The sequence below is a fragment of the Melopsittacus undulatus genome, unplaced genomic scaffold (genome assembly GCF_012275295.1).
Source record: "Melopsittacus undulatus isolate bMelUnd1 unplaced genomic scaffold, bMelUnd1.mat.Z mat_scaffold_173_arrow_ctg1, whole genome shotgun sequence".
NCBI lineage: Eukaryota > Metazoa > Chordata > Aves > Psittaciformes > Psittaculidae > Melopsittacus > Melopsittacus undulatus.
In genome coordinates, this window is record NW_022994134.1 from 69441 (window position 1) to 96577 (window position 27137).

Sequence of the window (27137 nt, forward strand, 5' to 3'; positions counted from 1 at the left end):
GTGCTCTCAGGGAGCCACAGGGCTGCAGCCGGGCTCTCACCTCACTGTGCACGGAGCAGGGAGGAGCCTGCAGGACTTAATCTGGATGGAACAGAAGAGCCGAGGCTGGCCCCATGTGCTCCACAGTGCTCACTGGTCCCTCCTGCTTCCACCTTCTCCACTTCTCTGCCACCCCCCCCCCACCCCAGACTCCCACCACAGATGTCCCCTTCACCTACACTGTGTCCCCCACCTGTGTGTTTAACCCACACTGCAGTCATACCAGCTGCCTCTGCTCTGTCACTTCCTTCTCTGAGCAGCTCCTTGCAGAGCTTGCCCTGCCCTGGCCCTTCTTTGCTCTATGGAGCTATTAAAAGTCAGTGTGGCTTTTCTTGTGGCTGCCAATGGTTCAGTGTTGGTGGAGATCAGGCCCTTTCTGGCTGCACTTCAGAGCAATCTCCCTCTCTGGAGAAGTGTAGCTTTGTATGTGAGACATAAGTGTCACCCTGGTTCTCTTCATGGCCTTGCTGCTTGATATTGTTTATTCCTCCACATTTTCATCCATCCCAGGTGGCTGAATATCATCTTTTGAAGCTAGTGCTGAATGGGGGGGGGGAGACCCAGTGACAAAGGACATGGTCAAGGCACTCAATGTCTTCACCTTGGATTTTGCCAGCCAGACTCGCCTTCAGAGAGCACCCACAGGATGGAGAGCTCCCTCAGTGGGACGGGATCAGGTCAGGATCAGCATAGGACATGCCAGTGGGCCCTGATTGGATGTGCCCCTTGGTGTTGAGGGAGCTGACAGCACCGTGAGAACACTCCTGGTAACCTCTGAAAGGAGGTGGGAGACACTCAGGGGCTGCAGCAGCATGGGAAAGGGAAGAGAGAAGGGCTCATGCTCATCAGCTTCATGTCTGCTGATGGTCACCTGCTCCTTTCGCCTCTCCCCAACCACAAGAAGCCACTGGCCCCAAGCGGCAGGTGAGCAAATGCTTTCTGGCAGCTGCTGTGAGCAGGCTGGTGCTGGTTTATCTGTTGTTTGTGCTCTCCCGGCCCCTCAAAAGGTGCAACACAAGAGCCAGAAAAGCTTTTAATATACTTGTGAGAGGAGTTAACCACAAGCAGGAACCTGCCCTGGTCTGGCTTGTAGCTCTTCTGAGATTAAGAGAGAATGTGGTTTTAGAGTTTCCTTCCAGCAACCTGGAAGGATTAATGTGGCCAGAGTGGCCTGACTGATAGAAACTGCTCCTTGGAGCAGTCAAATTAAGAGGGGGACATGGGTGATGGCAACATGGTGGGTGGGCAGCCCTCATATACACCAGCTCATCCTGCCCACTAGCAAGTGAACTATGAGCCTGGAGAGCCAAAGCTTCATCCTTCAGTGTCTTTCTGAAGACACCTTTGAGTGAATGCTGACCCTGAACGTTGCTGTTGCACGGTGGTGCATCCGTTGCAGCTGCCAAGGTCTACCCAAGAAATGTGCTACTTCCAGGGAGAGGAGAGGGCTGTTCCTTTTCACATGTCCTGCTCATGTGCCCAAATTCCAGTTGCTTTTAACTCAGTTACTGCATGCAGAACATGACATGGTATGACCCTGCAAATACCTGGCACTGCACTGAGGAATCATGTGCATGGAAACAGAGAACCTGCTGGGCATGGGGAGAAGGGGAGTTTAAAATAGAAATGTGAGTGCCCAGCTGGCCCCAGCCAAAGGGAGAGGCAGGGTCTGAGTGGAGCAGCCTCCCCTGTAACACCAACCTCCCCAAGAAAAGTGTCACCCTCTTTGTACTGGGCCAACTGCAAGCTCCACTCACCTTAAAGGTGAAATCCAAGAAAAATCCAAGTATAAAACTTAACCATTGCTCTAATGACACATTAATCTCTTACACAGTTTGGGTCTGCTCTTAATGTCCCTCATCTGTGGTGATGGCCCCATCCTGAAGTGGGACAGCCCTCCACATGCTGGGCATATGGGATTTCTATTTTCAGTGCCCATGAATTCAAGCAGAATGAGGCCATGGTCACTTTTTTGCCGCTTCTCTTAAGCCTCTCATCTGTCTAGAAATAGGTAACGGGGTCAATGTCGCTGCAGACATCAGTTCCTTGGTTCTTCACCACAGCAGTGTCACAGCCTGATGCACTACAGCTGGGAGACAACCTTATTAAACTCTGCATGCTTCCAGAGATATTTTGTTCTTTATCTACCTTTAAATAGATGCTCAGTAGCCATTAAACAGCAGAAGCCGTCTCTACTCAGGAGCCTGCAAGGAAATGCTGGTGTGCTCTTTATGGGGGCTATAGCCCAAAGCTAAGACAACTCAATAGGAAGATCAAACTTCTGGGATCTCCTGCTCTGTCTTTGCTCTGTAGAGGGGGAAGGTAAATAAATAAATTCCCTATGACTCCGGTTCCAGCTTTACCAACAGAGCAGGTTCTGGAAAAGAACCTTCTCCATAAAGGAAAAGCTTGAACAGGGCAGTGCTGTAAACCTGCAGAGCTTTATGAGAGGGTAGAGAGAAGCCTGTTGATGTAGAGTTGTCTGTGCCACACTCACGTGTGGCAAAGAGGGGTTTGTGCTCGGAGAATGAGCTGCTGTGAGGCTTCCTCTTTGCCACTGGTGTTTCCTCTGTTCTGTTGTGCTTGGGCAACTTATGGATGGTTTTTCTAGAAAAGCCATGAAACAAGGGCTGTGAATGGAGTTTTCCTTTGCTACCTCCACCTCATCCTGATGAAATCCAAGAAGATTAAAGGTAAATATCAGCACTTGCAGCACATGAGACTTCCTCTGAGTCCTGTTTACCTGTGCAGAGTGGTAGAGGTGAAGTGCAGAAGACAACTCCTGCAGGCTCAGAGTTGCTGCTCATTCCTAGCACAAAACCAGTCCACAGTCAGGCTCAGTATGAATAAAGCAGATCTATTCCAGCACCATAATATTTTATTAAACTGCACTATCACAATCACATTGATGGCAGGGAGAACATTGCTATCAGTGCATATTTCCTCTACTAAGGCTGCCTTCAGAGCATCCAGCACTTGCTGAGAAGAAGGACACTGGAGCAGAAAACTCTGTCACAAAACTCAGGGCAGATGGGAGCTGGCTGGAAGAGAGAACACTTCAAGCCAGATCAAGCAGGGAGGGTTATTGTTAAAAAGCTCACTTTTACCTGTTATTTAACTTATCATCTGCGTTAAGAAGCTGCTGAATGGCAGGTTTTAAATAGCAGCCCCTCTGCCTGCAACTGCCTGTTCAGAAACCCAAATATTGTGTACTGCTCCTTCATTTGTGAACAGTGACACACGTTGACCACAACAACTTGAAGTGTTACTAGTCATAAAAACCTGCTTTGTCTTCTAGAACAAACAATAAAAAGGAGCAGGAACACATTCTATACAGAAGTAAAAAAAAAATCAAACAAAAAACCAGCTGAGTTTCAGACAGAGTCAAGAGAACATGAGGTTGAGTTTAAAAAGTCACTTCCAACGTCTCTATAACTAGTTCTAGTCTCCCCGCGCTGCTGCTGCGGAACAACACATCGACAGCTCCAAGCTGGAGCAACAAAAGTGTAATGCAGGTGGCAAAGTAGTGTAAGAACAATTCAGGATACCAGGCCTCTTAAAGTGTCCTTAGGGTTGTTAGACAGAAGGGAATCGGCTGCAGGATGCACATAAGAGAGCCTTCACACTGACCTCCTGACCGCTGCTGGGTTCTGAGAATTTGGCTGCTTGGCACCTGCAGATCTGACTCCAAGCTCAGACTACTCATTATGGACTCCAAGAAGCGGAAGCTGGTCCTGACCAGGTTGGGAATGCTGTGCCTCATCTCCTCTGAAACCAAGAGCAAATTCTCTGTTGCTGCTTCTGGTAGCAATGGGGATGTGGAACGGGTTAGGCCCTCTCTTGAAAAACATACATGCTTAAATGTAGACAAGCACCATAGAACACCAGGTTGGAAGGGACCTTAAGGATCATCTGGTCCAACCGTAAACCACTGGCGTATAACTAATCCTAGAATCCCTGACTGGTTTGGGTTGAAGGGACCTTAAAGCTCCTCCAGTCCCAACCCGCTGCCACAGGCAGGGACACCTCGCACTACAACAGGTTGCTCCAAGCCCCTGTATCCAACCTGGCCTTGAGCACTGCCAGGGATGGAGCAGCCACAGCTTCTCTGGGCACCCTGTGCCAGCACCTCAGCACCCTCACAGGGAAGAGCTTCTGCCTAAGAGCTCATCTAAGTTTCCCCTCTGCCAGGTTGAAGCCATTCCCCTCATCCTGTCCCTACAGGCCCTTGTCCAAAGCCCCTCTCCAGGTTTCCTGTAGCCCCTTTAGGCACTGGAGCTGCTCTAAGGCCTCCCCTTCGGGAGCCTTCTCCAGGCTGACCCAGCCCAGCTCTCTCAGCCTGGCTCCAGAGCAGAGCTGCCCCAGCCCTCTCATTCACATGCCAAGTTAAAGACTAGCACGCTCCTTGCCCGCAGAGCTCAGTGCAGGTACCTCACTTAATCCTTTCGGGAACTATTTGTAGGATCAATTCGATTTCTGTTCCAAGCCCCTCGCCCGTTCCGGGGGGCAGTGCACCGTGTTTTGGAGAGGGGCACGGAAACAAGCCGCTGTACAAACGACTCTCCAAGGAAGCAGCAGGTGCGCCCCAGCACGCTGATACCCCCCAGCTATAACCGCAGGAGGTTACCGCGGTCTGGGCGTGCAAACCATGCTCCAAGCTCCGCCACACGCCGCTCCGGGGCCACCTGCAGTGAGGGCAGCACTGACGGCCTTTAACACTCCCCACTTCCTCCAGCCGCCCCAGCCCCTCAGCCAGTGCCGGCCCCGCCGCAGCCGGACGAGGCCGAGCCAGAGCCGCAGGCTCTGACAGCACCGGGCAGCCCTGCCGCAGGCCCCACCCACCGGCGGCAGCAGAGGCCACGCCCTCGGTACCACCGCCCGCCCTGCTCGGGAGACGAGACGTCGTGTCACTTTGACGTCACTTCCGGCGGCGCCGCGCTGCCTGCTGGGAGCTGTAGTCCAGAGGCCGTGGCGGAGGAGACGGGATGGGACAGGCAGCGGCAGCCAGAGCTTCCCTGAGCTGGACCACTCAGGCCGGACCCGCTGGGTAGGAGTTTGCTGGCGCCGGGATAAATCGTGACGGTGAGAATAGTTCCAAGAGAAAGGGGACCTTGAAGCTCCTCCAGTTCCAACCCCTGCCATGGGCAGGGACACCTTCCATTAGAGCAGGTTGCTCCAAGCCCCTGTGTCCAGCCTGGCCTTGAACGCTGCCAGGGATGGGGCAGCCACAGCTTCTCTGGGCACCCTGTGCCAGTGCCTCAGCACCCTCACAGGGAAGAGCTTCTGCCTTAGATCCCCTCTCAGTCTCCCTTCTGGCAGTATCGCTCAGCACTGTGTAACGTTAGGCCTTTGGGTGGCTTTGTCAGCACCGGCTTCGTCTCCTCTCTTTCACCCCATTCCTTCAGGCCGCTGAGTCCCGCTCCAGAGCCGCTGCAGCAGCAGAAGACACTAGATGGCACTGCCCTGCAGGTGAACTGCTGCCGACTCCCCGCTGGCACTTCACTGGGTCACAGTGACAGGGAGAGCTGGCACAGGAGTACCGGGTGCTCTCTGCGCCTGTCTTTGGGAATTGGGAAGAACTGAGCTCCAGGGCAGGCCGACAGGAGGGAAGTGGTCTCCCACTCCAGGGGCTGGCTGCTGGCATTGTGGGTTCATTTCACGTGAGCTCAGCAGCCTGAGGCTCACCAGCGGCTTCCCCAGGCACCTCCTAGGTGTGTGAATTTGGGCTTAAGAGTTGGTTTTGAAGTGGGGTAAGCTTTCCCTGCTGACAGCCGGCACGCATCCCTGGGGAGTTTTTGACTGTCCTTCTTACTGCTGTCTAGCCCGGTGCTGGTGTCAGGACCTGGAATCATACCAACCTGAACAGTCGCTCCCAGCTTCTTTCCACCGTGGGTCCTGAAGCTGCAGCTGCAGCTTTCTTTGGGCTCCTCGCCTGTGAGGAGCAAGGGTGCACAGGCACTTCATAACGAGGGGGAGGTTTGTCTGAGCTCTATAATTTTGCCACCTTTCCACCTCTGTGAAGTTGCTCTTGGTCATATTCCAGCACTTGAGACATGAGCCACAGCAATGGGCCAGCCAGAGCTACAAGTTCTGCACTGAAGCTGAGCATAGCTGTTGATTTTTCACCTTGGGGCCGGTGTTCAGAGAACCTTAGAGCATTTCTTCTCTCCCCATTCATGGCAGGTCCGGACAGGTGGGAACTGCATCACATTTACATTGCTCAATGAGGACCACATGCTTGGCAATGCCCTCCAATACATGGTCATGAAGAAGTAAGTGGAGTCTCCACAGCACCTGATACCACTGGGGGTTCCTCTGTCTCCTCTTCTGCCCATCCCCTCACTAAGTCGCACCTCAGTTGCTGCTGGAAAAAGGCAAAACTACCTCTGTGCATGCCTGTTGGAGTATTTATATCAGAGCTGGTGCCAGAGGCTCCTTACCTACCCCCTCTCTTAACAGGATTAACTTTCTCCTTGTGCTGTTAGCCCCAAGAGCACTAATAGGCCTTGATGAGTCTGAGCAGCCTCACCTGGGGCCCCCACACACAGGCTCAGGAGCCCCATTTAGGCTCAGCTCACGGCTTTCAGTCCCTCCTGAGCTATGTTGTATGAGTATGGGTCTTCAGCTTAGCCTGTACTGGGCTGTTGGATGCTGACCTATGGACTGACTTCCTGACTTGACATCAGCCTTTCCTCATTGTTGTGCATTGTACAGCTGCTTGCTGGTCATAGGTTTTGTCTGACCCTCACTACCTTCAGCTGACCTGCAGATTGCCTTCCTGGCCTGGCCTCAGACCTATTTCACCCCCACAAACCTGCCTGGTGACCTGGACCCTTGGCTGGCCCTCGCTACCACGTTTGCACCCACCTTACTCCCTTGCTTGGGTGCTGTGGGGCAGGGCTGGCCAGTGAGTTCTCTGCCCTATTGGCTGGCTTACAGTTCATGCTTCCAGCTCCCCATCCCTTAAGGAACAGGCAACCCTACTGCACTTATGGTTAGTTACAGAGGAAATTGGATGGCAGACATGTGACAGACTTCTGAACATTTTACGTGGCTCTGGGTAAAATGATGTGCAAATCTGTAAGTACAGGTGGTCAGGCAGTATCTGTGTCACCTCTGAGGCAAGTGCTGTCAGAAAAAGAGAGTAGGAACAGCCAGTATTAAGCAAATTGATCATCTTTAATACTTCCATCAAGATGCAGAAATTGATGCTGGAAATTAATAATCCTGCTGCCCCCATTAAAATATACAAATGGCTTCACTCTGATTTTATCGAGCTGGGAGGCACTGGGAGTTTGTGAAGACGCACTGGTAAGGCTCAGAAGAATTCCAGCAGGAAGTTCAATGCACCATCTCAAATGACAGCTGCATTGCAAATCCCAGAATCTCAAGGGTTGGAAGGGGCCTCGAAAGATCATCTAGTCCAACCCCCCTGCAAGAGCAGGGTAACCTAGAGTACATCACACAGGAACTTGTCCAGGCGGGCCTTGAATATCTCCAATGTAGGAGACTCCACAACCCCCCTGGGCAACCTGTTCCAGTGCTCTGTCACTCTTACAGTAAAGAAGTTCTTCCTGATGTTAACGTGGAACCTCCTATGCTCCAGTTTACACCCATTGTCCCTTGTCCTACCACTGGATATCACTGAAAAAAGTCTAGCTCCATCATCCTGACACCCACCCTTTACATATTTGTAAACACTGATGAGGTCACCCCTCAGTCTCCTCCAAGCTAAAGAGACCCAGCTCCCTCAGCCTCTCCTCATAAGGGAGGTGTTCCACTCCATTCATCATCTTTGTGGCTCTGCGCTGGACTCTTTCAAGCAATTCCCTGTCCTTCTTGAACTGAGGGGCCCAGAACTGGATGCAATATTCCAGATGCGGCCTCACCAAGGCAGAGTAGAGGGGGAGGAGAATCTCTCTTGCCCTACTAACCACACCCTTTCTAATGCACCCTAGGATGCCATTTGCCTTCTTGGCCACAAGGGCACATTGTTGGCTCATGGTCATCCTCCTATCGACCAGGACCCCCAGGTCCCTTTCCCCTTCACTCCTTTCCAGCAGGTCAACTCCCAACCTGTACTGGTACATGGGGTTGTTCTTCCCCAGATGCAAGACTCTACACTTGCCCTTGTTGAATTTCATCAAGTTTCTCCCTGCCCAAGTCTCCAGCCTGTCCAGGTCTCGCTGAATGGCAACACAGCCTTCTGGTGTGTCAGCCACTCCTCCCAGTTTAGTGTCATCAGCGAACTTGCTGAGGGTACACTCGGTTCCCTCATCCAGGTCGTTGATGAAAATATTAAATGTCATGTGAATTCCTCTGATAGATCACCATGACAAGAAAAAGAGCAGCCTTCTTGTGAGGGGCTGTGCTTTCTGCTGTGTGCACAAATGTTCTACCAACCACCTCGGCTTGTGAAGGCAGATGTCATGCAGTCTGCAAACGTTTTGTGGTGCCCTAGGCCCATCTGCCTCCTCTGCCCAGCAGAACTGCAACAGGTCTGTGTGGAGGGAGGTTTCCAAGCACCCAGGATCCCCTGCTTGAGCAGGATGCCAGACATGTCTTTCCCCTGCAAAGCTCCAGCTGCCTCTCAGAGATAGATGGAAGGGTGTGCATAAGGTTACACAGGTAGTGTCCTTTCAGCATATCCCTCCCGTAAGACCCTCAGTCATGTTAGAAACATCCTGAGCCCCAGCAGGTCTGAGGTGGCCCAAGCCTCTGACTTCCCTGAGATTTGCTGTGGGTTGCCATGGGTTTCACTGCTCTCTTCTCTCGCCCTTCCTGCAGCCCTGATGTGGAGTTCTGTGGCTACTGCATCACGCACCCCTCTGAAAGCAAGATCAACTTCCAAATCCAGACCAGAGGTATGGGATGTGCATTGTTTCCATGTTCAGGGCCCTTCTTTTGTGGAATCCCCTGTGCTCATGTCAGGTTTCCACCATGAGTCATTTCAATAAAGAAAACCACTCCTCTCCCTCTTCTCTGCAGGCACGGTACTGTAGTGCTGTGGTAAGGTAGATCTGCTACATCCTGTCAGAGGTGATGGGTGCTTCATCTGCCCCTAAATCAGCAGAAGTTTTGGAAGGCCAATCCAAAGTGTGCTGGCATACATAGCTGCAATGAGACAATTTGCTTCTGCTTCTCCTTTTTCGCTTGTCTGTCAGCTTTGGTCATCAGGCTGTGAACCAAAGCTCTCTTGAAAAGCCACATCAGTCTACGCTATCTTTTGACTTGCCTCCCAGAGGGGTCTGTGTTTGCTGTTAATAGGCAGCACTGACAACTCTGAGCTTCAGGCCATCACTCACTCCTCCCAGCACACCGACCCCTTCAGCTCAGTCCCCTGCCCTCCAGCTAGGCTCCACAGCTTTGTCTGCTGCCACAGGAGGACAGTGTTATTTCATTCCTTCCCTATGGGGCTGTTCCCCTGAGTATCTAGTTTGTGCTTACTGGCTCTTTAATCTCCTAAAAATGAGTAGTGCTGAGGCTCTCCTTGTCAAGGGAACCCCTTCCTTGTGGGGCTACCTGCAGGATTTGGCTCTACCCTTCCTGCACCATAGCCTGGGCCTGAGCTCAGCTCTCAGGGTGCTGGTGGTGGGCTGGTAGGAGGGAAGTGTGTGGCATGTGCCTGGTATAAGAGCCTGTTCCTATCATGGGGGAACAACTACTCTGCCCAGAGCGGTGAGGGAGAGGGCCACCAACCACTTTGGAAACCACTGACCCATCTTCTTTCACAAAGGGGCCCTTCCTGCTGTTGAGCCATTCCAGAAAGGGCTAAACGACCTGATGGGTGTTTGCTAACATATGCTCAACACCTTTGAGGTGAGAGTATTCCTGAAGAGTTCAGGGGCCTTTTCTGTCTCTTGGTCTCAGAGGTGAGAGGAAGGGGCTGACACCTGTGTTGTAGGCATAAAGAACCTACAGTTATCTCGGACCTTCTCTATGTGACCTGCAGCATGGCCTGGCTTCCTTTTCCTTGGAGTGAATGTAGAGCTCAGTCACTTCTGAAGGTCCCTGGAGCTCTGTTGGAGCTGCTCAGGGTCTTCTGCGCTGGACAGAGAAGTCACAGCAGGCTGGTGGCATGGGATGTATGAGCCGCTCATTTACATGCTATTAACATTTGTTCTTTGCTCTTGCTTGCAGAGGAGCATGAAGGAGTACAGGGCCCAGAGGGAGGAAGAGATACAGTAGCATTTAGGGATGGCAGTCTCCATGGACGTGTGTAAGGTCTGTGTATTGAATTCCCTGTGCCAAGTATTTCTGGTTGTGTGTTTGTCCTGGGTTCAGCAGTAGCAGTCATTTTTCCTCCTTCTTAGTAGCTGGTGCAGTGCTGTGTTTTTTGCCTTTCAGCCTGGGAACAACGCTGAAAACGCCGATGTGTTAAATAGAGCGTTATTCGTTTGCAGCCCAGAATCCCTCTGTGCTGGGCTGCATCCGCAGCGTGTGAGCAGCAGTCAAGGGAGGGGATTCTCCCCCTCCGCTGTGCTCTGGGGAGATGCCCCTGCAGTCCTGATCCAGCTCTGGGGCAACACCACAAGAGGGATGTGGAGCTGCTGGAGTGAGTCCAGAGAAGGCCACGGAGATGCTGTGAGGGTTCTGGAGACAGGCTGAGAAACCTGGAGAGGGCCTTTTTACAAGGTAATGCAGGGACAGGACAAGGGGGAATGGCTTTAACCTGACTGAGTGGAGATTGCTGCTTAATGAGGAACACCCAGGAGAAAGACAGTCTCCTTTCAAACACCACCATGTTTTAGTAACATACAGAGGAATAAGAGGGAGCGTAAGAGAAACAGTGTTGTTTTTGCATAATTGGGGATGGGGCTTTGCAAGATTAAGGCTTCCCAATATTAAGATTTTTCAATACTGGGGCTGGGGCTGTTACTCAGGGAACAAAACAAAGGGTTTGAGATACCATAACTTAGAAAGACACACTCTGTGGTTAAAGACAGTATCATCTCTGGATGAAAGATACACTTTGTGGTTAAAAAGAATACTATCTTTGTACAGCCTATGACTAAGCAGGTGCAGGTTGGTTAAACATAAGTCAGGGTACCACATGTCTGCCAGAGTTATGAAATCGGACCATAAAAAGAGATAAATAAATGAGAGGAAGTGGCATACAAAATCAAGTAAAGGGAGATGTAACCAGAGGTGGGACAGTTGGCATGTAGATTATATGTATCCGATAGTCTGTGAACCTTGGAGTACCCAACCAATGGGGAAACAAGGGAGGGAACTTGTGGACGGGATAGGAAATACAAATCCTTGTTCTGCCTTTGCTATGCATGCCTACTTGCCAGGACACCCGTTTTTGCAATAACATTAATAAACAGCTGCTTCACTGCTGTGTCTACCCTGAGCTTTTAGAAGAAAAGTTTTTTTCTCACAGTTTCCTCCAGAGCCCAATGTCCCTACCCAGAACCACTTCACAGCTCTGCAGGGGACTAACAGAGGAACAACCTGTTCCCGCACCAATGAAGAGGAAAACTGCTGGTGCAGCCAAGAAACAGTGGTGGTGGATAGCAGTAGGAGATTCTGCTTTGAAAGGTAGAGGCACTGCATCAAGTTGTCCAAAGAAGTGGTAAAGGCTCTGCCCCTTTCAGATGAAGAGACCAGGGTTAGAAGGGACCTTAAAACTCATCCAGTTCCAAACCCAGCCACAGCCAGGGTCAAGCACACCAGGCACACCCAGGAGTTGCTGTGAGCGGACCTGCCCTTAGCACGGCTCACCTATGAGAAAGGGAGAGTGACCAAGGTTTGCAAATCATATATTCATAGATCCCAGACTGGTTTGAGTTGGGAGGCTCATCTAATTCCTACCCCCTGCCACGGGCAGGGACACCTTCCACTAGAGCAATTTTCTCACAGCACTGTCCAAACTGGCTAGGAGGGGAATTGCCTGCAAGTTTATAAGCAAAATCATTAAAAAAAAATCCTTTTACTAAAGTGTCTGCACTGGGAGTTTTCAGTCTTCATCAGTTTTCTTCATTAACTTCACTTGTCCTCCAACACAACGCAGCCAGCTCTGGGGCAGAGCACAGCAGCAGTGCTGCAGCATGGACACAGCCACATCTGCTCCTTTGGGTGGGTTGGGTTATGAAAAGGTACTGGTCTAGCTACTTGTCAGCCATTCTGCTTTCCTTGAAATGCATTAGTCTTTCAGAAATGTGATTTGTTCGTAAAACATTTGCATTTTGGTGAAAGCAAAGCTAAAAAGACCCAACACCTGGAAAATGTTTTGCTTTATTTGCAAGGATGCTCCCCTTTTGTCCTCTCTTTGATTTTTCCCTTGGCAACAGGAAAAGGGGAATGAGGAAAAGAAAGAGAGAGAGGTAAAAGAGGGAAAAACAACAACAGCAATAAAGCCTTGGTAAGTAGAACTTTCTCATAGAGGTTTTAAAGTTTTGGTGGGATATGCAAGCATGATTTTTTAGAAAAACACGCTGGGAAAGCACTTGGAAATTAATTAAATAATAAATTTGTGAACACTCTTTGCCATATTTTGGTTAGCTCTAGCAGCTCTTTTAGCTGAGATTGAACATCCTCTGTTGCCTTTTCCACTGCAGTTTGACCATGAGGATGAGCAGCAGTGTCACCCTTACAAATGGATGAACATGGTGTCATGGTGCTGTGGCCAAGAGACATCAGGGTCCAGCTCTGCTGCCCCTTTGGAGCTTGGCCTCGTTGGCAGCAGCAAAATTCCCCTTGCCCTTCAGAGCTGTGCTCTTTCAGGCAATCCCCCTCCCCAGAGCCAGTGGCTGAAGGAGTCTGTGGACTTTCCAGCAGCTGAATACCGCAGAAACTGAAGGCTGCATGCTTTTCTGGAAGGACCCAGTTCCTGCATCCTGTGTCAGGGAGAGAACTAGCTGCTGCCAGGTTCAGCAGAGGGCAGAAAAGGTGGGGGCTGGTTCCTTGGTTGCAGCCTCATTCGCATTTGAGCCTTCCCTTTCCTGGGTTTACACACTCTTCCCTGAAGGACAGCCCCTCTGGCCAGCAGCCGTGCTGTGCCCGGCTAGCAGGAGCTCACCTGCCCTGGGAAGGGGGAAGATGGAGCTGGTAGAAAGCCACTAGCTTCCACCAAGGGTATCTGCTCCTCTAAGCCATGCGGTCCCATAGGATCCCTTTCTTGTGCCATACATGGGTGGGGTGAGCATCATCCTTGGTCGGGGAGCCTGGGGAAGAAGTGAATTGGGGAGGACTTTTAGGGCTCCTTAAATCAGGTTTGTTACTTAAGCAGTGACAAACAGTGAAGCAAAGTTGCTGACCATCTCTCCCTACTTATGAACAGGAGGAGTTTCCACACAGTCAGTGGGTCTACCAGACATACATGGGGCCAGGATCTTATCCTGGCTCTCTGTGCAGGGACAAACTGTCCCCGTCACAGAGGGAGATGATAAGGGATGTTACCAAACCTTTATTTTGGCTTTTTCAGCTGGAAATTGTCACTCATGGTCCCCTCCCCCTCCTCCTCATCCCACATTCATCTCAATGTGACCACATCTCAACCTTCCTTTCCTTTTCTAACACATCTCCCGACCTCACACTTCCAACCAAGACAGATGGCCAGAAGTCATTTACTTTTTCTGCAAGGAAATGGAAAAATCGTGAGGATCTGCATCCTTTTCCCTCTCCTCCAGAAGTGGCTCAGACCAGGGGATGGATCAGAATGGTACAGAGCCTGTGTTCAGAGCTAGTCCCAGGGGTCTAGTGAAATGCTGCAGCTCCTTTCAGGTGGGTTATCACATGAAGACAAAAACTTTTCAGGCCTAGCCAGGAAACAGCAATGTGAGAGTAATGGAGGAGTCCTGCCATTCTGGCACAGAGCCTTCTCCTCTCGGCCCTGCCAGAGGCATGGCTTTAGGAAGAGCTGTACTTGTTACTCAAGCGGGAGCTGCTCCGGTCCACCCCAAGCTCCTGCCCATTGGCTTTCCACTTCCCAACAGAGCCCTTGTCATCCGTTGGTGTGATGTTCAGAGTGGGTCTCTGGCACCAGCAGCACAGGCAGGACTCCAAGGAGACAAAAGTTGGGAGAGAGAGGTTTCAGGTCTGGGCTACACGGTAAAACAGGAGGAAATATTCCCTTACTGATGTTGGCAAGTCAACCTGCACAGTGCCAGGCTGGGGATCACAGCCTGCACTTCTGAACTTTGCCGTCCTGCAGACCTGCTGGGAGCAGGTTTTCCACGGTAGGGCTGGTGTGGTTTGGAAACAAAGACACCAAAATCTTGGGTACTTTTTGCAATTGTCTTTTCTTATCCTTGGGGGACAGAAAATACAGGTAATGCTGTAAATACAGCTCTTTTTGACACTGCATCTAGGAAATGATTCCCTTCCCATCCATTTCTATCCCTTCTCATTGCATCCCCTTCCTTTCTCAGGGCTCCACTACTCCTGAATCTGATCTCTCAGTAACTTGGGATCAATGTTTAAAGCACCCCCTGTCTCTGGTCTAATAGTCTGTGAGGATGTTTCTGATTCAGAATGAGAGGGACTTTTTTTGCTTGTCCTGCACTGGCAAAAGCATTCCCATCAGAGGGCAGCAAGCTCTGGCATACTGGAAGCTTCAAAGAGAGGCACTCAGCAAGGGGAAAAACTGGGAGAACTATGATCAGTACATGACCAAATGGGAGAGCCCTGTGGCTTGGTTGCAGCTCCTTTCCACTCATCTCAGGAGCACAGAAGTCCACTGCAATGGGGGTGCCTCTGTCTGCACTGTGTCTAGTCCATGGGAACTTATGCCAATGTCTGGGAACGGTCACTGTAGGCAGGAGCTCTGGAGGGATCAATCCTACCTGGAAGCGGTTCTTGAATTTCTGGCTGACAAAGTAGAGAGCCACAGGGTTGATGCAGGAGTAGAGGGAGGCCATATTGATCCCAAAGTAATCCATCACAAGGAGGAAACTGAGGCCAGAAGAAATGCTTACAAGCTTAACCATGGTCTTAACATTTTGTTCTATACCTTATATGGTTATTTGCCAAGTACCTGAGTTTGCAACATCCTGTAACAAGATGTATCTCTTGGTTATCTAACCTCCTTAAGGAAACTGTCAAACAAAAGCACCCTTTGAAAAACAAAGTGATTGATTAGGAGATATTATCCCCTTTGTTTCTCCTTCCCTTTCATCATTGCATTGACAGGAGCACTTGTGGTAATCATGGTCACAAAGGAAGGCTGTTTCACACAAAGTGCAATGGCGACAAGGACTCCTAAGTTCCTGACAGGAATCATTCCTGCGTGGGCTCTGCATGTTCTAGGGGTTGTTGGTGTTCTGTGTTCATTTGTACGATCTATTGTCCTCTCTACAAACACATTTGGAAGCAAATCCTTCCTTTCCTTTTAAAGGATGCACTGAGGCATTGGCAAAAATCAAAGGTAACTTGGTTTAAGTAAGTGCAGCATGGCTTTTCTAGAAGAACGTCCACGAGTTGCCCAAGCTCAACAGAACAGAGGAAACACCAGTGGCAAAGAGGAAGCCTCACAGCAGCTCATTCTCCGAGCACAAACCCCTCTTTGCCACACGTGTCACAGACAGCTCTACGTCAATAGGCTTCTCCCTACCCCCTGATAAAGCTCTGCAGGTTTACAGCACTGCCCTGTTCAAGCTTTTCCTGTATGGAGAAGGTTCTTTTCCAGAACACATACAAGGGATCCCACAAGCACACTCCACACAACTACAAGACTTAAAACACAAAATCCTGACAAACAAGCATTAATAACACACGTGAACATACAGTACAGCAGTACTCATACCATATCGTTAATACCAACATCGTTACGGTGATAATCCACAAAACTAGGTCAAATACCAGCAAGTCACAGGCAGAGTTCCAGACAAATACTAACAGCAAAATCCTTACCGTGATAATTTGCAAAACGTGGTCAAACACTGATGAGACACAAACAGATCCAGATGTAAACCAATTGCACTAGTCCAGTTCTGGCTGATTCTTGTGAAATATTTACCTAAGATACTTTCCATTGCTGTTGTTACAGAGCCACCAAGCTTAAAGTTACTTAGAAGTGAACTTACATATTTACAAAGGATTATATTTCATTTTGTACGTGCTTATTTCAATTTACCACTTCTTTGGGCAACCTGTGACAGTGCCTCTGCCTTTCAAAGCAGAATCACCTTCTGCTATCCCCCACCCCTCTTTCTTGGCTGTACTAGCAGTTATGCTCCTGACTGGTGCTGCAATTGGTTGTTCCTCCCTTGTGGTGCCTTTTGCCTCGTTAGCCCCTGCAGAGCTGTGAAGTGGTTCTGGGTGGGGATGTGTGGTCTGCAGGAAACCCCTTGCTCTGTATTTTTTCGCTTCCTCCTCTTCCTGTGTATTTTTCTGGCACCAAGTCACCAAACCCCTGGATTAACGTCCTCTTTCCTTTCTGTGTGTGATAGGGGAGACGCCTGTGGTCCCTGCACAGCTTGGGCTTGGAGCCAGCAGCCCAGCTCACTCTCAGCTTTCCTAATGTCTCTTGTCTGTCAACAAGACCGGTCGCTACTGGTGTCCCCCAGGGCTAGGTATTGTGGCAAGCGTTGCGTAACTTCTTCATAAGAATCATAGAATCACAGAACCGGATCATCGATGATCTAGATGAGAGGGTCAAGTGCCCTCTCAGTAAGTTTGCGCACAACACCAAGTTGAGTGGGAGTGTTGATGTGCCATAGGGCAGGCAGCTCTGCAGAGGGATATGGACAGGCTGCATCAATGGGCCGTGGCCAGTGGTATGAGGTTCAACAAGGCAAAATCCTGGGTCCTGAATTTGGTTGGGAGCATCCTGGCCTGTATCAGCACCGGTGTGGCCAGCAGGACTAGAGCAGTGATTGCCCCCCCTGGACTGGGCCGCCCCTCCAGCCCTGTGTCTGGAGAAGAGAAGGCTCAAAAGGGACCTTATTGCTCTCTACAGCTACCTGAGAGGAGGCTGGAGCCAGGAGGTGCCTGGTCTTCTCTCCCAAAGAGCAAGGACTAAACCAAGAAGAAATGGCCCCAAGCTGCACAAGGGGAGGTTTTGACTGGAGATTAGGAGATCACTTCAGGTATAGTCAGGCATTGGAGCAGGCTGTTTGGGGCAGTGCTGGAGTCGCCATTCCTGGAAATGTACACATGCTGTGTAGACGAGGCCCTCAGTGCCATGGGTCAGTGGTGGCCTTGGCAGTGCTGGGGAACATTTGGCCTTGATGATCTGAAAGGTCTTTTCCAACCTGGTTGACTCTATGACTGCCTGCAGCAGCCCTGCTGTGCCCAGTGGCCATTGACACAATGGCACCAACATCACAAAGCCTCGCTGGTCGCTGCGGAGATGCCTGTCACCAGTTGGGACTCGGTGGAATCAGTCACGGGCATCTCCATGGCAACTGCCAGGGCTTTGTGGTGTAGGGAGGGTTCCGCATGGCCAGAGGCCATTGTGATGGGGAGTGACACGTTGGTGACCGTGGGGTACATAAGGAGCGAGAGCCCTGGAGTACCTCAGTCCAGAGGAGCGGCCTCCCTCAGGAGGCAGCAATCCCCTGGAAGCCCACGGCAGTTCAGCGTCCAGGACGTGGAAGATGCCCGTGGGTAAAGAGGCAAACGCCCGTTCCCAGCCCGCTGAGGGCAGGCCAAGCAAGCAGAGAAGGCGCCAGGTGAGGACCAGGGCAGGAGGGAGAGGCCGGTGGTGGGCCGGGGCTGCTCGGAGCTGCCTCGGTGACAGGGCCAGGCTTGCCCACAGTGCACGGGCCCCTGTGCCAAGGCAGCCACCTCCATCACACACCTTTTCCTCCTCCTCCTGCCTGCAGGTGGCTCACAGGCAGCCTGAGGAAGCGCCGCAGGGCAGCCCGAGCCAGGCGTCGTCCCACCATGGGATCACGCTGCCACGGGTGCCCTACCTGGAGAGGTTTTCAGCCTGTCGCCATCCAGCAGGCACAGGTAGGGAGCCGCAGGGAGATGGGGCCAAACGTCTTCCAGACCCCGGGAGATGCTGACGGGCGGGCAGGAGGTGCAGGAGGGAGCAAGCTGAGCCCCGCATGCTGTGCCCCACAGCCTGCCCGGGCATGCCGGGGGTGCTCTGGGCAGTGGGCGTGGGCTGCGGGCGGCCAGCCCTCTCCCCAGCCGGCTCTGAGCCCTGCCCTGGGGCTGGCAGGGGAGCACAACTGCCTGAGCTCAGCCAGCTGGGATGTGGGCACAAGGGACACTGTCACACAGCCTCTCTGCTCCGGTTCTTTTGCAGATGGGCAGCCTGGGGCACCGAGTGGTGCTGCCCAGCCCCAGCGGGTTGAGACAGGAGCAGAAGCTCCGTCTGCCACCATTGATCACAATGGCACCGCGGCCGCCCCCTCGCTCAGAGAGAGCAGTCGGCAGCTGCCGCAGGCTGCCATCTGTAACACCAGCAGCCTCTGCAGCTTCTGGCAGTGTGAGGAACTCGGCTGTTGGCAGCACAAGCAGCAACCAACAGCAGCTTCTCAAAAACTGCTGCCCAGCTCCACCGTGTGCCCAGTTACGGCAGCAGAGGTGCACGGCCAGAGACCTGTCAGCCTGCCCTGCACAGGTCCAAAGCCTCTGCTCCCACAGCTGAGAGCTCAGGCAGCATGAGCACAGTGCTGCAGAGGTGCAGCACCGGGAGCCAGCGACGTCACCAGCAGCCAGTGGCATGGCAGGAGCCAGCACAAAGCAGGGCTGTAGGGACACAAGCAAGAACAGACACTGTCCGTGCAGCCAGCAGCAGCAAGGGCCCAGCCACTCAACCCATACTCAGAAGCACTAGGCGAGCAGCAGAGCACCTGACAGCAATTCCAGCGGAACGTATCACTAGGTGCATCAACACCAAGTTCCTCAGTGTGCACTACAGGCCTGTTGCACAGCGCTTGCCCTCTCCGCCCAGCAAGATCAAGCCTTCGGAGCAGCCGAAGAGGATCTGCCTGGTCAGAGCTCCTGAGAAAGAGGAGCACCAGGCACGTCTCACTCCCATGCCACCGGCGTGGGCTTCTAATAACGCTGTCCAGAAGGAAGCAGCACCACAGAGACAGAGACATGGGCCTGCCCTGCAGAACATCAAAGTCCCGGATGCACTTGTGCAGGTCACAACAACATTCGAAAAGATGAAGCTGCTGCACCTGCCTGTGGCTATGGTCCAGAGAACCAACAAGAAGCAGGTGGAACAGCAAGAGATAAGCCAGAAACTGCATGTAGAGATGGCAGAGTTGTCACATGCAGCACTTAAGGACAATGAGTTTCCTGTGGCTGCAGAGACTTGGGGAGAGGCAGCTGGAGACCTGCAGAGTGTGTCTCCTGTCCTGGCCGGTGCCACAGACACCGAGCTGGCAGTGCCTCGCCTGGCCGGAGCTGCTGAGGGAGAGCAGCACCGTGCACCTCTCACTTTGGTGGAACAAGAGCAGAGGGAGGCACCGGCACCACCTTCCCATGGCTTTGATAAGGAGGAGGCAGAAGAAGAGGAGTGGAGAAAGTCGTTGGCCCTGCTCAGCCCCACTGCCTTGGAGTTGGTTATGCAGGAAACAGACAGGTGCTCTGTGATGGACGTTGTGCACAAGGCTGTGGCTGCCATCTGGGCAAGAGCTGAGCAGGAAAAGGAGCAGGAGGATGTGGCCCAAAGCCACGTGGATGTGTCAGTGGCACCAGTGATGCAAGTAACGCTTGAGGACATCGAGACTCCTATGGCTGTAGAGCGTCAGGCAGAGCCCAGCTCAGCCCCTTTCACCAAAGCTGCAGATGAGGCTGGAGAAGTCATGGTTTCTCCCGTGCCTGGAGATTATCAACAGGAGGCCGGCAGAGCTGTTGTCTCCCCAGCACAACATGAGGAGGAAGTTCTGGCTGCAGTGACAATGATCCCTGGGGCAGAGTCTGGGATATCTTACCTTGCACCTGGAGCAGATGATGAAGGAGAAGCAGCAAGCTTCACCTTTGAGTCAGGGCTCGCAGCCCCAGGTGAGTGACACCCCTGTGACCGGCATTGGGGTATCCCAAGGTGCTGGAGGCAACCCCAGATCCCAAAGTGCATGTGTCAGGGGCATTGCTCGTGTTCCCTGTGCCTTCCAGCTGACATTCCCTCCTTCCCCTGCCTGTGTTCTTGCTCTCCCATCCGGCACCCCTCCTCTGGAGGAAAGGCACTGAAGGAGAGCAGCCCGTGAGGGACCTCCCAGTGAGCAGCCACCAGCAGCAACCCCAGAGCCCAGGTGACGGCCAATGCACCACCCAGGCCTGGCGCTGGACACAGGTCTGCAGGGGAGAAAGCAGCCCACGGCACAGCACCCACACAGCTACCTGCAGCCCTGAGAGAGACACATCTAGGGAGAGCTGTCATCTCCCTATGTTCTGCTGTATGTTTACAGGAGGAGCCAGCGGCCTTCCCTGAGGAGAACGATGAGGAGGCCAAGCAGGAATTGGAATGTGTTAGTGACAAAGAGCTGTCCCAAGGGGAAGCCCTCACAATGTACAACATCTGCGTCAGCCCTTTGGTGCCAGAGCTCTTCCACGGACGCCCGAGAAGACATCCATCTGGAATGCAGCATCCGCAGCAATGTGGGCACAAATGCGACATCAGAGGCAGCTGGAGACCTGCAGAGTGTGTCTCCTGTCCTGGCCAGTGCCACAGACACCGAGCTGGCAGCTCCTCCTCTGGCTGGAGCTGCTGAAGAAGAGCAGCACCGTGCACCTCTCACTTCTGTAGGCACAAGAGCAGGAGGAGGCACCGGCACCACCTTCCCATGGCTTTGACAAGGAGGAGGTAGAAGAAGGAGGAGCGAGAAAGTCAGTTGGCCCTGCTCAGCCCCACTGCCTTGGAGTTGGTTATGCAGGAAACAGCCAGGTGCTTTGTGATGGACATTGTGCATAAGGCTGTGGCTGCCATCCGGGCAAGAGCTGAGCAGGAAAAGGAGCAGGAGGATGTGGCCCAAAGCCACGTGGATGTGTCAATGGCACCAGTGATGCCAGTAACACTGGAGAACATCGAGACTCCTATGGCAGTAGAGCCTCAGGCAGAGCCCAGCTCAGCCCCTTTCACCCCTGCAGCAGATGAGGCTGGAGAAGACATTGTGTCGCCCATGTCTGCCAACCAGAAAGTTACCAGGAGAGCCATTATACCTCTGAGAGAAGACAAGCAGGAAGATGCAGCTGCATTGACAGAGATCCCTGGGGCAGACGGTCAGAAACCCCACCTTGTCGAAGGGACAGATGCACAGACCAGATCTGTAGCACAAGAGCAGGAGGATGGCAACGGCACCACCTTCCCATGGCTTTGACAAGGAGGAGGTAGAAGAAGAGGAGAGGAGAAAGTGGTTGGCCTGCTCAGCCCCACTGCTTGGAGTTGGTTATGCAGGAAACAGCCAGGTGCTTTGTGGTGGACATTGTGCATAAGGCTGTGGCTGCCATCCAGGGCAAGATGCTGAGCAGGAAAAGGAGCAGGAGGATGTGGTCCAAAAGCCACGTGGATGTGTCAATGGCACCAGTGATGCCAGTAACACTGGAGAACATCGAGACTCCTATGGCAGTAGAGCCTCAGGCAGAGCCCAGCTCAGCCCCTTTCACCCCTGCAGCAGATGAGGCTGGAGAAGACATTGTGTCGCCCATGTCTGCCAACCAGAAAGTAGCCAGGAGAGCCATTATACCTCTGAGAGAAGACAAGCAGGAAGATGCAGCTGCATTGACAGAGATCCCTGGGCAGTCGGTCAGAAACCCCACCTTGTCGAAGGGACAGATGCACAGACAACATCTGTAGCACAAGAGCAGGAGGAGGCAACGGCACCACCTTCCCATGGCTTTGACAAGGAGGAGGTAGAAGAAGAGGAGCGGAGAGAAAGTGGTTGGCCCTGCTCAGCCCCACTGCCTTGGAGTTGGTTATGCAGGAAACAGCCAGGTGCTTTGTGATGGACGTTGTGCATAAGGCTGTGGCTGCCATCCAGGGCAAGAGCTGAGCAGGAGAAAGGAGCAGGAGGATGTGGCCCAAAGCCACGTGGATGTGTCAATGGCACCAGTGATGCCAGTAACACGGAGAACATCGAGACTCCTATGGCATGTAGAGCCTCAGGCAGAGCCCAGCTCAGCCACTTCGACCCCTGCAAGCAGATGAGGCTGGAGAAGACATTGTGTCGCCCATGTCTGCCAACCAGAAAGTAGCCAGGAGAGCCATTATACCTCTGAGAGGAAGACAAGCAGAAGATGCAGCTGCATTGACAGACATCCCTGGGGCAGACAGGTCAGAAACCCCACCTTGTCCGAAGGGGACAGATGCACAGACAACATCTGTAGCACCAGAGCAGGAGGAGGCACTGGCACCACCTTCCCATGGCTTTGACAAGGAGGAGGTAGAAGAAGAGGAGCGGAGAAAGTCGTTGGCCCTGCTCAGCCCCACTGTCCTTGGAGTTGGTTATGCAGGAAACAGCCAGGTGCTTTGTGATGGACAGTTGTGCATAAGGCTGTGGCTGCCATCCGGGCAAGAGCTGAGCAGGAGAAGGAGCAGGAGGATGTGGCCCAAAGCCACTGTGGATGTGTCAATGGCACCAGTGATGCCAGTAACACTGGAGAACATCGAGACTCCTATGGCATGTAGAGCCTCAGGCAGAGCCCAGCTCAGCCCCTTTCGCCCCATGCAGCAGATGAGGCTGGAGAAGACATTGTGTCGCCCATGTCTGCCAACCAGAAAGTAACCAGGAGAGCCATTATACCTCTGAGAGAAGACAAGCAGGAAGATGCAGCTGCATTGACAGAGATCCCTGGGGCAGTACAGGTCAGAAACCCCCACCTTGCTCGCAGGGGGACAGATGCACAGACAAACATCTGTAGCACAAGAGCAGGAGGATAGGCAACGGCACACACCTTCCCCATGGCTTTGATAAGGAGGATGGTAGAAGAAGAGGAGCGGAGAAGAAAGTCGTTGACCCTGCTCAGCCCCACTGTCCTTGGAGTTGGTTATGCAGGAAAACAGCCAGGTGCTTTGTGATGGACGTTGTGCATAAGGCTGTGGCTGCCATCCAGGGCAAGAGCTGAGCAGGAGAAGGAGCAGGAGGATGTGGCCCAAAGCCACGTATGATGTGTCAATGGCACCAGTGATGCCAGTAACACTGGAGAACAATCGAGACTCCTATGGCTGTAGAGCCTCAGGCAGAGCCCAGCTCAGCCCCTTTCGCCCCTGCAGCAGATGAGGCTGGAGAAGACATGTGTCGCCCATGTCTGCCAACCAGAAGTAACCAGGAGAGCCATTATACCTCTGAGAGAAGACAAGCAGGAAGATGCAGCTGCATTGACAGAGATCCCTGGGGCAGGACGGTCAGAAACCCACCTTGTCGAAGGGGACAGATGCACAGACAACATCTGTAGCACAAGAGCAGGAGGAGGCACTGGCACCACCTTCCCATGACTTTGACAAGGAGGGAGGTAGAAGAAGAGGAGCGGAGAATAGTCGTTGGCCCCTGCTCAGCCCCACTGCCTTGGAGTTGGTTATGCAGGAAACAGCCAGGTTCTTTGTGATGGACGTTGTGCCATAAGGCAGTGGCTGACCATCCGGGCAAGAGCTGAGCAGGAAAAGGAGCAGGAGGATGTGGCCCAAAGCCACGTGGATGTGTCAATGGCACCAGTGATGCCAGTAACACTGGAGAACATCGAGACTCCTATGGCTGTAGAGCCTCAGGCAGAGCCCAGCTCAGCCCCTTTCGACCCTGCAGCAGATGAGGCTGGAGAAGACATGGTGTCGCCCATGTCTGCCAACCAGAAAGTAGCCAGGAGAGCCATTATACCTCTGAGAGAAGACAAGCAGGAAGATGCAGCTGCATTGACAGAGATCCCTGGGGCAGGCGGTCAGAAACCCCACCTTGTCGAAGGGACAGATGCACAGACAACATCTGTAGCACAAGAGCAGGAGGAGGCAACGGCACCACCTTCCCATGGCTTTGACAAGGAGGAGGTAGAAGAAGAGGAGCGGAGAAAGTCGTTGGCCCTGCTCAGCCCCACTGCCTTGGAGTTGGTTATGCAGGAAACAGCCAGGTGCTTTGTGATGGACGTTGTGCATAAGGCTGTGGCTGCCATCCGGGCAAGAGCTGAGCAGGAAAAGGAGCAGGAGGATGTGGCCCAAAGTGAAACAGAGGCACGGAGAACGTCATCTGCCCTGCTCAGCCCTAAAGCCAGTAAGATGATACAACCAAAAAGAGACAGGAACTTCGTGAGAGGCGTCCTGCACAAGCCTTTGCCTGTTGTCTGCGAAATGGGCGAGCAGCCAACACCAGCCCAGGCCCAGAGTGAGGCACCAACACAGGCCAGGAGCCTGGGCACAGATAGACAGGGACCAGGACAGGCCTTTACACAAGGACTAGTACCACCACACGCCCAGAGACAGGCCCCACGAAGGGTCTCAGTTGTCGACAGAGCTCTGCAGGTTGTATTCAGGCGCAAAGTGAGGAAAGCACCTGAAGAGCATCAGGGAGAGGCCAGCAGAACCTTTGCCTCCCCGCGATTCTACAGGGATGAACAGGCAGTGCCTGCAGCAGCTCAGGACACCGAGGAGGAGCCAACTACATCATGTATTCCAGTGGCACCCAGGCCGCGCTGGTGGCACCGGTTGCGCCAGTCTGAGAATGCCAGGGCCTCCCCTACCTGGGAGACAATTGAAAGCCAACAGGGGAAAACCCCCAAGAAAATGCAAAAGTGGCAGCTGCAGTCACGACGTAACCTGCCACCCGTTGATGCCCATTCCACCACCTATGCTTGGGGAACCGCCAACCCAAAAGAAGGATTGCATGACACCAGAGATAAACACGTCCGAGAGCAACACCTATCCTTCTTCAGAAGGGCACTGAAGCCTCTGCGCAGGGCTTTCCACAGATCCTGCATCAGCCCGCAAGCGGAGGGATAATGCCCCACTGTCAGCTCCAGGCCCGAGGGAGCTGCGCTGAGAACGTCGTGCTGCAGCCTGCGCTCGCTGTGGACACTTCTCGGGCCAATAAACCAGATCCCTATCTCCCCAGTTCTTGCCTCTGTCTGCTCCAGCTTTTCCCTTGTGTCAGTAGCAGAGAAAGCTGCGGAGCGACCTCTTTCCTTGCAGCACTTCCCAGCTGCTGAGCTTGCAGTCCTGCTGGCTCTTGGCAGCACATGTTGGCCAAGTAGGAAAAGCTCATCCCGATGGGATGAAACAGTGTGTGATGCAGTGGCTCCCACGTCAGCTGGCTTTTGAAGCCCGGTGCCTGCTGCAGCCCGGTGACTGGAATGACAGGGGTGTAGAAGGGTTGGGAGGAATAAGGAGCAAGGCTTAGAATTGCTAAGGCCAGAGATAAGGGACGAGAGACTGTGATTCTCCTGCTCCTCCTGCACACGCAAGCTCTGGAGCAATGCAGGGAGAAGCTGGCGATGTTTCCAGAAGCAGAACTGTAAATGGACAGCAGATGGGTGACTCCACGCAATCCCCCCGTCCCCATCCTACAGCTTCTGACCAACCGAGCAGGGGGGCTCTTGCAGCTGCCCTGAGCCATGGCCTCGTGTCCCCAGGGCTGCAGCAGAGGAACGACAGGGAGGTGGCCCTGAGGCTGCAGAGGTACTTGTGCAGGAATGTGCACACTGCTCTTGGCTTGTGTTTGGGGTTGGAAAATCACCGTGCACTCCTGGCCACCCTGTGAGCAGCTGGCACACAAAGCTCCACAGTGCAACTCAGCCCACACGTCATTCTCATACCCATGGCAGCAGCAGTGCTTTCCAGGTTAGGAACATGGGGCAAGCAGCAGAGCACCTGCCAGCAATGCCGGCAGCGAGCATCAATTCCTGCATCAACAGCAAGTTCCTCAGTGTGCACTACAGGCCTCTTGCAGGCTGACTCCTTGTCCTGGGTTCAGCAGTAGCAGTCATTTTTTCTCCTTCTTGGTAGCTGGTGCAGTGCTGTGTTTTGACTTTCGGGCTGAGAACGGTTGCTGATAGCAAGTATGTTTTGAGTTACTGCTCAAATGTTTGGTTTGTCCAAGGCCTTTCCTGAGCTCATGTTCTGCCAGGGAGGAGGGGAAGCCGGGAGGAAGGAGAGACAGGACACCTGACCCAGGCTAGCCAAAGGGGTATTCCATACCATAGCACGTCATACCCAGGAGGTAACTGGGAGTTACCTGGCAGGGCTGGAGCTCTGGGGGGATGGAGGAGGTATCGGTTGGTGCTCGGTCGGGCAGGGTGGGATGAGTTATGGGTTGGTGGCTGGTGAGGTGTTGTATTCTCTTCACTTGTTATTGGCTTTATCATTATTGTTTGTAGTAGCAGTAGTGATTGTGTTATACCTTAGTTATTAAACCGTTCTTATCTCAACCCATGGGGGCTACCTTCTTTGGATTCTCCTTTCTAACACTCCGGGAGTTGGGGGAGCAAGGGAGGGAGTGAGTTAACAAGCTGCGTGGCTGGTTTTAAACCACGACACTCCTGTGACACCAGCAGCCTCTGCTGTGCGCCCCTGCATGGAGGAACCTTTGAGCTGCTCCCAGCCCATCACCCCTTTGCTCCATCACCTGCTCTCCATCAGAGCTGGCTTTTTAATTCGTGTTGTGCATTTTCTGCAGTGGGATGTGCTGGGGGAAGTGATGGTCCTGTCCCAGTTCCTCCTATTGCAAAAGTAGGCATCAGCTCGTGCTGTGGTTTTTGGGAGAGGGGAACCTTGCCCGGAGAGGAAGCATTCCACTTCCCAAAGAAGCCACACTCTGGTTTCCACTAACACTTTCCAGAGTGGCAGGAAGAAACCTGCCTCCAGGGTGCAGCAGATGCAGAGCATGAGCAGACCCACTCTGAAAAATGCTCCTTATTGGGTGGGTTGGTTGGAGCTCTCCAAAGGGCTCTGGAGGTTTCTGGGAAGTGAGTCTCGAAAACTTCTCGGGTTGTGCTCACTCTCTGTGACCACAACAAACTCAGGCTGAGAGTAAGGACAAGGGTGTGATCCCCTAAGGATGGAAAACCACACTGTGGCTAGTTGGAAATCAGAGCTTTCAGTTGTCTTGTGCAGCCAGGTCACAGGTAACTTCTCCTGGAGATAAGCTGGCCAAGGTAGCTCCTGGAATTTGGAGTAGAGCACAAGCCCAGACCTTCCCAGCACTGCCAGTGCCAGCACTGCAGTGCTGGGAAGTCACCAATGGGGTCTGAGTGAATGGATCTGCACCCAGGCA

At 52.9% G+C, this 27137-nt stretch overlaps 1 long non-coding RNA gene across 2 annotated transcripts; it reads left to right on the plus strand.

The window, feature by feature from the left end:
- Positions 1–5002: 5002 nt before the first annotated feature.
- Positions 5003–10537, plus strand: LOC117438365 (uncharacterized). 2 transcript variants are annotated; one of them, XR_004550720.1, is made up of 5 exons: positions 5003–5086; positions 6223–6311; positions 8827–8903; positions 10180–10263; positions 10387–10537. It is a non-coding gene; the product is annotated as an uncharacterized lncRNA (long non-coding RNA). The 2 variants fall into 2 exon arrangements; XR_004550719.1 differs by lacking the exon at positions 10387–10537 and having other exon boundaries at positions 10180–10293.
- Positions 10538–27137: the final 16600 nt, after the last annotated feature.